The sequence below is a fragment of the Chenopodium album genome, chromosome 10 (assembly GCF_948465745.1).
Source record: "Chenopodium album chromosome 10, dcCheAlbu1.1, whole genome shotgun sequence".
In the NCBI taxonomy this organism is placed as follows: Eukaryota; Viridiplantae; Streptophyta; class Magnoliopsida; order Caryophyllales; family Amaranthaceae; genus Chenopodium; species Chenopodium album.
The window spans coordinates 35,202,331-35,215,648 of NC_137843.1; the positions used below are offsets into that span (position 1 = coordinate 35,202,331).

Sequence of the window (13,318 nt, forward strand, 5' to 3'; positions counted from 1 at the left end):
CATAAAAACCAAAATTCCAACTTAACCACAACAAACTTCATTTCAAATGATCATATTGCTTCACAAAAATCAAGAAAGGTAGAAAATGAAACAAAAGGTCAAATAACTAAAGATGTGGCTTGAAAAGAAGGGATAAGGCTCAAATGGTTGCAAGAAGGCAAATGTAAACCCAAAATAAAAGAAGATAACAAAATATAACAAAAATGAAAAATACCACCCCGAAAAATGTGCCTTTGTCCTTCCTAGATAGTTCGGTCTCGTGTTTGAGAATCATACATCAAGCTTTATTAGATTAGGTTTGCATAGTCAAGGATCCACGCCGCTCATACAAGGAATGTTGAAGGCTAGAAAAACAAGTAACCTCACAAGGTTGTGGCAAAAACTCACCAATGGTGTCAAATCAACTATAGGAAGCAACTACCAACATACCACAAACAAGTAGAATCCGGCTTCATGATCCTCCTAGTTCAAACCAACTACCCTAGCATACACTATCCTAGAGTCAACCGAACATAATCTCAAACCGTGCATACCTTTACAACCTAGGAAGAAAGTCATGCAAAAGACAAGTCCAATGTACAAGGTTCATCTCAAAAGAAAAGAAATGAAAAACAATGCCTCAAAATCACATCAAAAATAAAAAGAAAAATAAAAGAAAGTAAGAGAAAAAGGTAAAATAAAAGAGAGGAAAAGAAAAGAAATGGAGACATAGGAAAGGAAAACATAGGAGAAAAGCATGCAAAGGTCTAGAAAGCATGTTAAGCACATAAAAATCCCAATCGACAAACAAGTGATCGATAGACAACAAAGTCACCGATCCCAAACACATTACGTGTTAACAAGCATCCATCCTCGAACCATTCAACTTCTCCTAAACTAATCCTATCCTATGCAACCAAGGAAAATAAAGAGAAAAATAAGAAAGGTCTCACCGGGATTCCAAGCTTAGCAAAAATAAGGAAGCGATTATAAACCACCTCGTAGCATGCCATACCCATAAGCTCATCAAGGAACCAAGTGAGAAAAAGAAATAAAAGAAACTATGAACAAAGAAAATGGTTAGTAACTTCAAAACAAAGAAAAGAAAACAACAAATAAAAGAAAATAAACAAAGCAAGAAGTATATACAACTAAAGGAAAGAAAAGCTAAACTACCAAAGAAAATAAAGAATAAAAGAAATAAAATCTAGACTAACGAAAGAACTACTCTAAACTACAACATTCGGATTTAAGGGATTTGGATTGAGGGATTTGGATATAAGGGATCATCAACAACAACATGCCAAGCAAAACATCTCCACAAACAAACAAACATCCAAGCAAATAGGGCAAACATGCTAGCTACAAGGAAAGTAGCCTAGAGATCAAGAAAATGAGGTAACCAAAAAGAGGAAAGAAAATAAACATGCAAGCAACTAAGATATGTACACAACAACAACATGGTCACCGAGCAAGTTACTAGTTCCCCCAAGCTAGATAGAAAATACATCTCAACATCCCGATCAAAACAAAGCAAGTATCAAAAATATGAGGGATGGAGGTAAAAAGCATGAGAAGCTAAAAGGGAACTAATAACTACTACCATCACCACCACCACTCCCACTTGGCCCGGCCCCATCGGGGTCTCTGTTGCGCTCGGGGTCATCGAAGGGATGAGGGTAAGGCTCCCATCCTCTGGTGTACCCCTCGGGCCACCCATAATGCCCCTTGAAAAGATCGTGTTGCCAAGGAGCAAGAGGGGTGAAGCTATCGGGCAAAGTGAGTTCAAAGGGGTGGTTAGGATGGACATGGGGGTAGTTAGGATCCCCCCTATAGTCACTACCACCCGGAGCCTTGTAATCATAGTTACCATGCTCGTCCGGGTAATAGTGACGCTCGGTGTCGGGGTTAGAAGGCCCCGACCAATAAGGATGCCCAAACGAAGGTAGAGGACCTTGTTGGGGCGGGAAGTACGGATAGTTAACCGGGGGAGTAATGTTCCCACGGTTAACTTCCGCCTCATAAATTTGTTGTTATTGTATGAACATACCTTGTTGCATCTCTTGAATACCTCTTATTTGGTCATAGAGGGCCCCAAAGTCTTGATCGTACATGCCATCTACGTTGATTTTCAATCCACTCATTTGCTCACTAAGAGCCCTCAAATCTTCATTGGCAAAAGCATGTTGCCCTTGCTCTTGTTCTTGCTCATGAGGAGCTTGTTGTTGTGGAGAAAAATGTTGTTGTTGTTGTTGATGTTGTTGTTGTTGTTGATTTTGTTGTTCTTCCTCATCTTCTTCTTCTTCATCCTCCTCGGAATCAAAGTTGGGATGCCGGAAGGACCTGGGAACATGCCAAACATTGTCGGCAATCCTAGCCAAAGAAGTCAAGCTAGGGTTAGGCAAGAAGCACCAATGCTCGTTGCCTCTTAGCCACTCATATCTCCCTTCACTAAAACCCTTGGAGATAAATTGGATTTGACCCAATTGTTGCATATCGAGGTAGATGGAATCTGCATCCCCGATCTCCTTACAAAATGGGAGATAATCATCGAGGCGAAGGTGAGTCAAAAGCCTAGTTACCATACCCCCACATGGGATCTCTCCCGTCCTCCTTTTGCGAAGGTCCAAGCAATATTGGGCAAAGATGTAGCCCAAGTTCAACCGGCCCACAAACTCCGGGCGAGTAGATAACCAAAGGACCTTGAGCTCCAATTTACTCAATTTCCCCATTTCTTGCTTGGGGAACAAGACATAGCCCAATAGACGGTGTACAACCCTAAGACAAGGTTGGTACACGTCCGAGATCTTGGCCTTGTTGGCGATGAACTCACTACCACCGGAGATGTCTTCCCACCAAGAATCTTGATCATAATCCGGGAAGATGAAGTGTTCAACGTTAATAATATCCCCATGGGGATCAAAGTCCAAAGCGGCGTTGAACTCCTCCAAAGATTGGTCAAAAATGTTGTTGAACAATTGGAACCGCACCCTATATACCCCTCCAATGGGTACAAGCTCCAAGGTAGCCAAGAACTCCAAGGTAGGCTCCTTGTAGGTGCGGTAGGCATCGGCGATGAAAGTCCCCAATCTCAAATTCAAAAGCAATGACCGCACATCATTATCGATCCCCAACTTCAGCATATCGGATTGAAAGTAATGGCGGGTTTGTTTGAGGGTTCTTTCATCTTTCAGGTTTTGGTAAAAGGCTTTTTGTTTATCGGTGAAATTTTTCTTTTTTGGAAGAGAGGTTGGAGGTCGTGTTTGAGTGGAAGATGGGTTGGAAGTACTAGGCCTAGAAGATGTACTAGGCCTAGTGGAGGTACTTAGGCGGGGAGGTTCCTCGATGCTAACATCGGTTTTTCGCTTTTTGGTGAGTTTCTTGAGGTATTTAGACATTGTGAGAGGTATAGAAGATCACCAACAACCAATCAAGTAGCAAACCAAAGAACCAAGAGCACCACACCCAAATTCACCGCTTACTACCAAAATCACCAAACTCCAATTTCACAATTCCTTTCAATCAAACCAATTCCAAACCAATCAACAATATCAATGTACCAAGAAAAATTCCTTTTCAATCAATCCAAGAGCAAACACAAAGCCAATACCGAAATCACCACTTACTACCAATGTTCCAAAATTTCAACTCACAAGAATTCAACCAAAATTGATGAAAATCGCTACAAAATCAACAAACAACACAATGTCATGCAAAATCAATCATCAAATATCACCAAATCACAACCAAAATCAAGAACAAGCATCAAAATTCACAAAATCAATACTACACTATTCATGCTCATACAAATTTGTAATTCATGCAAATTTATGATATAATTGGCAAAATTAAAGCAAGGATTAGTGATTATACCATAAAAGAAGCAAGATAAACCAATTTTGAGCAAGCAATTCCAACTCCACACAAAACCCCCAATTTTCGGCCACCAAGAGTAGGAGAGAGAGTGAGTGAAATTTGGGTCAAATTGTGAGGAATTTGTAGTGTAGAAAGATTTGTGAGTGATTTTGAGTGAGAATGGAGTGATTTTAGTGAGGATTTGAGTGATTTTGGATGATGAATGAGGGTGGAGGAGTGTGCACAAGAGGAAGGTTTGAATGAGAGAGTGCGTGAGGAAAATGAGGGAAGTGAGAAAATGAAGGGAAAAAGGAGGAAGAAGAAGATAAATGGCATGTTCAGCATCTGTGCGGCCGCACAGCGCTGATGTGCGCCCGCACACGCAGGCTGTCCGCCCGCACATGCCTCGTGTGCGACCGCACATCCCTGTGCGTGCTTCTTCCTTATTTTTTTTCTCAAAAATTTGATACTTACTGCCTACTTGGGTGCGCACATGAATCATGATGGTGATGAGGAACAACATAGGCAGTAGCTAAAATTCATATTCCACCACAAAAATTCACTAAGTATCAATTTCCTCCAACTTTCAAAATATGAAATTCCTATCTTACCTCTCTAAAATTCTTACCCTTTTACCTCAAATTTCGACTAGAATCGAACAAAATATGATTTGTGCCATGAACACCTTCCATCCATCATGCATATTTGTTGAATTCCAATCCCGCAAACGGACATCCTAAAAATCCAAATAAGGAGAAAAGTAAAAGAAAAGACAAAGTAATAAAAGAAACAAAAATGAGAAAATTCAAAAATCAAAGAGAAAGGTTAGAAACTCCGGGTTGCCTCCCGGGAAGCGCTTGCTTAAGGTCCTAAGCTCGACCCTTCCTCCTAATCATGGAGGATCAAAGAACACCACCTTCTTCAAAGTGGTTGATAGAGCAAATTCTTCTTCATCCTTGGGCAACTTCTCATTATTGCTTGATGAAACTCTCACAAAATTCTTTTCAAATTCTTCTTTTTCACTTCTCAACTTCTTCCTTTTCCTTGTTTTCTTCGAGTCACGGGCCTTTTTCTTCGGCTTGACTTCAACATCCTTAGTCATGGAAGCTTTCTCTTCCTCATGAGAATTAAGCTTGAACCAATTTGGAAAACCAATATCTTTCTCATCCTTTGTCTTTTGAATCACAAATTCTTCTTCACTAACATCATCAATACTTGCACAAACATCATCAACAATCTCAAAAACATTATTAGTAGAAGAATCAATCATGCACATACCATCAATGGAACGAGAAAGACTAGCACATGCGATATCTTGGACACAAGATAAAGACTCATGCATTGGTTTTAACTTAAAACTCTCTTCTAATTTCCCACACCTCAAAGTAATTTGACCTCCTTTGACATCTATTAAAGCTCCCGAGGTAGCTAAGAAAGGCCTCCCTAAGATTATTGGAATATGTTCATCCTCCTCAATCTCTAGAACAACAAAATCCACCGGGAAAACAAACTCTCCAATCCTTAAAGGGACATCATCAATTCTTCCCTTAGGAAACTTAATAGAACGGTCGGCCAATTGAAGTGTTATCTTGGATGGTTGAAGCTCACCTAGATCAAGCTTTTCGAAGACCGAAAAGGGCATAATACTCACACTAGCACCAAGGTCACACAAAGCATTTTCAAAAACCATTTCCTTAATTTGACAAGGGATTGAAAAATTCCCCGGATCTTCCATCTTCCTTGGGAGTTCACCATGGATAAGAGCACTAAAGCACTTCCCTCCTTCCACCGAACTACCCTCATCAAAATCCTCTCTCTCTTCTAAGATCTCCTTAACAAACTTGGAGTACTTAGGCATGTCGGGAATTGGTTCGGTAGAGGGTGTAGAATCATGAACATCCTTAAAAGCTTCAAGGAACTTCCCAAATTTCTCATCCATTTTGAATCTCAAGTATTTTTGGGGATATGGTAGATCGGGAAATCTCTTTATCTCACTCATCTTTTCACCAACACACTCTTCTCTTTTGTCAACCTCACAATAGATTTCCTTAGACTCAACCCTTTCCACTTCATTCTCCTTAGCACCACTCTCATCTCTTCCCTCTTTTGAACAAGAAACTCCCTCATCAAAATCATTTCCACCACTTGTGGCAATAGAGTACACGGGTTTCTTTGGTTTAACACCTTGGAAAGGCAAAGATGAAGGACTAGCAAAATCCTTAATAGTGCTTGCTAATTGGGTAATTTGAGTCTCAAGCATCTTATTGTGGGTCATCATCTCATTGAATTTCTTATCACTAACCGCCATATAGGTGTTAATGATCTTGGTTTGATTATCAATCAACTCTTCCAAGGTTGTCTTAGGAGAAGAAGGTTGTGAATAAGAATTTTCATTTTGAGTCTTTGGAACAAAACCGGGTGGGGGACCTCTTTGAGCATTGTTTTGAAAATTTCCCCTTCCTTGGTTGTTCCAATTACTCCTATTTTGATTTGAACCATAACCTTGATTATGGTTACCACCACCATGATTATGGTTTCCATTACCTTGGTTATGATTTACATAACCTTGGTTTTGATTACCATAATTATGATTTTGATTACCATAGTTTTGGCTTTGATTTTGGCTACTATAACCTTGGTTATGGTTACCACGAGAACCTTGATTCCCTTGGTTCCTATAACCACCATTATGATTATAGTTGTCAAAATTGCCTTGGTATTGGTAATTCCTATTCCATTGGCCTTTTTGATTATCAAACCTTTGAACATTGTTGTTTGACACAAAATTAACATGTTCACACTCATTGTTGTCAAATTCATCAACACATTCATTAGGACAAACACTAGAGTCATGATCATACGATCCACATGCATCACAAAACAAACAACCTTAAGGCATATGATGTGAAGAGGGAGGGGGTTGAGAGTTATAAGGATTACCTCTCCCCTTAAATTGGGAGGGAAGATTAGAAGCTTGAGAAGAGGTAGAAGTGCTCTCCAACTTAGCTTTGATTGCGGTGACCTCCTTTCCTAAATTTGTCATTTGGGAGGAAAGGTTGTTGATTGCATTGAGATGGTCCACCGAATACAATGAAGATTGCTTGCTTGAAGAGTCCCTCTCCCCATCTTGCCGATCCCTATAATATGTCACCACGTCCTCAATGATTTCCATAACTTCTTCTTCGGTTTTGTTCATGATAGGGCCCCCGGCCCCTCCATCAAGGCATGACTTGCCTTGGGGACTTAAACCGCCATAGAAGATTTGGATCACTTGGTATGTGGGGATTCCGTGGTGAGGGCACTCCCTTTGATACTCTTTGAATCTCTCCCATGCTTCATAAAGGCTTTCACTCGGCCTTTGCTTGAACCCTTGAATCAAGGCTCTTGCCTCCGCCGTCTTCTTTTGGGGATAGAAACGGGACAAGAAAGCCTTTGTAACATCATCCCAAGTTCTCAAGGAGTTGGGCTTCACCTCCTTGTCTAGCCACTCCAAAGATCTTCCTATTAGAGAGAAAGGGAACAACTTGAGGCCGATGAATTCTTGAGAGACCCCATTGACTTTGATAGTGTTGCAATATTTTTCAAATTCTTTCAAATGGTTCAATGGGCTCTCATTCTTAGCCCCACTATATTGCCTTCTCTCAATCAAGGTGATCATTGCCGGCCGGATTTCGAAGTCATTTGCCGGGGTAGTAGGTGGAGCTATTCCACTCTCAAACCTATATGCCCCGGGCACTCCAAGCTCCTTCAAGGCTATTCTAGGATTTTCACCCATTCCTTGCTCTTCTTGAATTTCTTCTTCACTTGAAGAGATATAAGCCAAGGATCTATTATCCACTCTTCTTCTTGAAAGAGTCCTCTCAATTTCCGGATCAAGGGGAACAAGGGGACGATCACGGGTTCTATGCATGCAAAACTCACACAAAAATGTTAGTAGCACGGCTACAAATGTAGCCTACAGAAACAAAATCTTTTTGTATTTTATCAAAATGAAATAGACTCAAAAACAACATACACTCAAGCACCATTCCCCGGCAACGGCGCCATTTTGATGTGGAGGAGAACGGTAGGTCGTTGGGCTACCACCCCACCCTATCAAACAAAATTTGTAACTTAACTAACCCCTATTTAGCGTAGTGGCAAGTCAAGGTCGAACCCAAGGGAATGGATATCAAGTGCAAGAAGTCTAAATCAAGCTATTTCGGAATCAAGAAGGGGTTTGAGGTAGAACTAAGGCTAAACTAGGTAATGCAAACTTGTATAAAATCAATCTAAGACACTAGGGCAATGGATCCACATGCAATCATTATGGAATCGGTAATTTGGGAGGTCAAACCGACTAAGTCAAGCGATATGAAGGAAAATCATCATGTATCCAAAAGAGCATACTAAGGTGGTTCACCTAGAGGTCTAACTAGCGTCAACTACGCTAAACACTACCCAGGGAACGTCACAAAGCACCTCAATCGTGAAATTGCAAGTTCACTAATCAATGGTCCGTATCATAGCAAGCTTACAATGCAATCTAGTGTATTAATCAAAGATGGCCAAACCTCAATTAATCACACACATGCACATGAAACATCAACCAAATTTAATCATATCATCAACTCCATCAATTATCCCCAAATTACACTATTACATCATTCATACATGCTTCACCATCTCCCTAGCTAGGAAACTACTCACTAGCCATAGGAATTAAGATCAAAACTCCAACATTCATCAAATTCATCATCAACATACTTGAAATCAAAGATTAAACCAACAATCAATCAAAATCAATCAAAATTCAATCAATAACCAAATCAATCATCAACAATATGAAAAACTAATGAAATCAACTAAAATCAAACTTGTATTGAAATCAAGAAGAAGATCCTTACAAAACTTTGATCCAAAGATCAAATACAATGAGGAATCCTTGAGCAATCACCAAAAATCATGAGTTTCTCTCTCTAGTTCTTGAGTTTCTCTCTCTAAAATTCTCCCAAAAACTAACTATCAAATTCAATCTAAAAACTAAAAACTAACTTCCAAAACTTCTTCTAAAAATAGGTAGAAAAAAACTATATATACAAGGGAGAGGTCGGTAATGACGCCCAAAAATAGACCCTCGTAAGTGCGGGCGCTCGGAGGAGGGAGAAAGGCGCGCACGGGACACACCCAGGAATGTGCGCCCGCACGCACCTGGTGTGCGGCCGCACACGACCAATGTGCGGCCGCACACTCCCTTTGTGCGCCCGCACATAGCTGGGTTTCCTCCCCTTCTTCTCTTCGTCCTAGCTCAAGTGGTGCACGCATCCAGGGTGATGATGATGGAGGACAAAGTGGGCAGAAACTTTCTTGAATTTCTTGAAGAATAAAAGCCATGAATAAGGCATAAACAAAGCCTTGAAGCTTGCCCCTTGGACCCACCTTTGACTTGGAACTTCTTGCACCTTCTTTAGGCATAAAAGCAATGAAAACTCGTAGAGAGGAGGCTCGGGAATTCTTGGACAATCAATTACCACCTACAAGAAAAAGAAAAGAAGCAAGTAAAAGAGAAAAATAACAAGTAAACTAGAAAAAGACATGAAAAAGAGAAACTAACTACAAAAAGCATAAAATGAAGTAAACAAGAATAAAACTAAGGAAAACTAAAGAAAAGAGAGATAAAATGAAATAAAAATCATCCAAAAAGGAACCAAATGAGTGCCAAAAATGTCACTCATCAGGAGTTGCCACTGTAAGTAGGGTGTGCCCATCGTAGGGTATCCCTGTCCTTATATGCCCATGGCCCTTTAAAAGCCTAGGACTTTACACTTGATAGGGTGTATTAGGATTTGAATTCCTGACTATTTAGGGGACCTTGAATTAGAGTTCATCCTATCATTACGCTTTTTAGTAAGAAACAAGTAAGGAGCCGCCAATTAGTTTTAGGAAAACTCATAAACCCCGTTTATCCCTTTCTCACAAGTAGAGTTCAAGGGATATTTAGCACGAATCGTAAGTTTACCCATGCCCAAGTTGATCTACGTGTACCAGAAATGAGTTTGGGAGCGAGGGTACCAAGATAACGTTCCCTTTAGGGGGGAATTGCTATCCTAGCCCTAGTGCGGCCTCTACTAGCTCTTCCTTTTTCACAATTTCATCACCAAACAATATATGCAACATGATACCTAAAAACCAAGTTAGTTGATTTTATTTACAAGCATTAATCACGTAGGAATTACATTGCAAAAGTAACTTCTTACTTAATCAATATTCGTGCAAAAGAATAAGAAATAAACAATATTCGCCTTGTCTTAAGTGATCAAACAACAATTAATTATTCAATTCTATTTCTTATTTAACTCAAGATACATTGTGAAATTAATTAATTAAAAGTTTGTTTAAAGTGGTCAAACAACACTAATTAATCAATTAAAGGTTTGTTTAAATAAAAAGAAAAGATGATTGGTCTAAGTGCTCTGGAATTTACCACTTCTCCTTGATATATCTTCGCTTAGAACACTTATGGACTCCTTGTTCGGGAACCTCCACCGTAGTAACAAGTAATGAAGGGGTGAGTGTTTAGGACAAGAGGGTTAAAAGTGATAGGAGTGGTGTCCTTCGAACAAGTATATATTATTCCGATAGAGGGTTTGGCATTATTAGAAAGCTAATTATTCAGTGAGTTCAAGTGATCGGAATGCCTAGTTGGAGGCCGCTTCCGATTAGTAATATTAATCAATAATTAATATTACAGCTTAATCTTGACTGAACCCTTTGATAGGAATTGTGTCCTTCGAACAAGTGTACGTATTATTCCGTTAGTGGGTTTGGAATTATTAGAAAGCTAATTATTCAGTGAGGTCAAGTGATCGGAATGCCTAGGTGGAGGCCACTTTCGATTAGTAATATTAATGAGTAATTAATATTACAGCTTAATCTTGACTGAACCCTTCGGGTCACACCAAAGCAACAAACGATCCGACACGACGAATTAATTCGGAAGGAATTAATGAGTCTCTCGAGTAATTAATATTTAGACGCCGGAAATCGAGCTTGGAGCGTCAAAACCGAGCGTCATAAGTTGAGTCAAATTAATTAAAGACGAGACGATAAAATCAATAATTAATCAACAATTTACCTAAAATACTCCTAGCAACGGAATGCCCCAAGCAAACCGAGTGCTAGGGGCAGAATGTGCTTAGAGCACAGACCTCGCACGCACCAAGCCACACACACAGCAGCAGCAGCTCGCATGTGCGTTCATGGCCTGCTGCGCTTGTGTGCGGGGCAGTGTGCTAGTGGTTGATGTTGGCGCGCCAAGCATAACGCAGCCAGCTAGCAGCGTAGCTTGCTGGGCTGCGTGTGCTGGCATTGGCACAACAACAGGCCTCGGCCAACAACCCGCACTTGTATGCGTGACTTGCTGGGCCGAGGTAGCAGCTGCGCACCATGATGCCACGCCAAGGCCAGAAGCTAGCTGGGCCGAGGCAGTAGCCCACACCCAAGCTGCCTTGGTGCCTAAGTGTGGGTGCCACGTGGCAGTGAGTGATTAGGGGTAGTGTGGGTGTAGGTGGACGGTTATGGGTAGTGCTTGGGGATCAAGTTTGGTCCCCCCCCCTTCCTTATGGTCCTTACCTAACCCCTCCTCTAAATGTGCCACTTGTTGATTAATTAGTTGTTGGATATTTAACTTTATTTTTGATTTAAAAATAAAGAAAGAATATTGATTTTACCAACTCTCCCACATTAAAGGGAGGGAGGATTTCACTCATGAGTTTCCCTATAAATACCCAAGTTGGGGTATGGGAAAATTCACTTGAGTAAGAGTTAGAAAAGGCATCTCCATAGAGAAAACCTTTAAACTCATAATTACTCGAGTAGCTTGGTCGGACTTGGCTAACCTATAAGTACTAAATATTTAATCTTTAATTATTTTAAGTGGTTGAAACTTTGAGGTACCAAATTCCATGAATTTTTTGTTGAACTTTTGATTTAGTTATGTATTAAGTTGATTGAAATCATAAAGTTTGAATCTTGTGATAGAAATTTCATTTATCTTCATATTGGAAGATATAATTTTTCAAGGATTCACAAGTTAAAGTTGGAATCTTTATTTGAATATTTGTGTTCATAATTCCAACACCCCTTTGTTTTGTCAAAATCTCATGATTAATTTAAATTAATTAAATTAATAGTGAGTAATTGCCCTTGTTTATTTTATTGCACCAAGTTGAACCAATTTTATTAAAGAATGGTCCTTGGAAATAATTTTGGTTATCTGCACGTTGATGATTTTTTATTTAAGTTGGACTTGTAATAATTTTTCATTTTTTCTCATGTTATTAATTCTAAAATTAATTTGGAATTAATTATTTAGTCACGTAAAATTTGGGTTAAAATCCTAAGGCTATGGCACAATAATCGAGGCAAAAGCCTCCCTTGGCTAGCCGGGCTGCATAGCAGCCTGCATGTGGCTGCCTCGAGTGTGCGTGCTGCCTTTGTGTGGCTACTGCTCGCTGCCAGCAGCATGGCGCGCCAGCCAGCAAACAAGCAGCAGCATCGTGTTGTGCGCGCATGGCTGGTGGGAGCTTGAGCCTTCTGGTGCGGGGGTATGCTATAAGTATATGTATCTTGGTGCGTTGCGAAGGGGCAAGCAGCCTTGCGTCTGTTGCTTTGCACCTTGAAACCCGTAAAAACCCTACTAAGCTCGGCCTAGCTAGTGCTACATGGTGTGATGCGGGAACACGCACCAAGCCGCATTGCCCAAGGAATGCTAGGCACCCTTGGCTAGCAATGGTGCGCACTAGCTAGTCTAGGTGCGCAAACCATTTGTGTGCGGTTGGCTATGTGTTTTCTTATTTTGTCGTGTTAATTATTCTAATTAATTTAATTATTTTTGTTTTAATTATTTTAATTAAATTTTGAGGCTAGGCCTCGATTTTGAGCGGCATTGGAAAAATTTTATTTTGGCAAAATTTTGGGTTTACCGACTTAATTAATTGGATTAATTAAGTTGCATGCCGAAATTAGAGGGAGCTTCAATTTTAATTGTGCTAAATTACATTATCGGTTAAACAACTTTGACTAGTTTTAATTAGGCGTGATAATTGGATTAACGACCTAAATTGGTTACTAGTTTACACATGTTTGTGCATTGTTACTTGTTTATCGCTGTAAAATGCATGGGTCATTCACAAATAGTGAATGGATGAATGGAATGTATATTCTCCCGTAGGTTTTAGATTAGGATAGAAAATACGGATTGCGTTCCGTATTTTTGTAAATCTAAATACGGTCTGCGAAATGATGAGTATTTTTGTACCTTTATATTTAAAATAGTCCTAATCGTAGATACTAGTGTTCGCATAGTTTTGGTCATGTCTTGAAGACGGAGGTTCTTGGAAGACGAAGCCATGAAATTGCAAAAGACGTCACTTGAAGACTTGAAGACTTAAAGACTCAAGGGGTCATGCTAGTTGCCAAAATGCATCATTATTTATGTCTTTAA

The 13,318-nt window shown here is 40.0% G+C and overlaps 1 pseudogene; it reads left to right on the top strand.

Moving 5' to 3' along the window:
- Window positions 1-7,118: 7,118 nt before the first annotated feature.
- On the top strand, window positions 7,119-7,217 carry LOC145565813 (small nucleolar RNA R71; annotated as a pseudogene).
- Window positions 7,218-13,318: the final 6,101 nt, after the last annotated feature.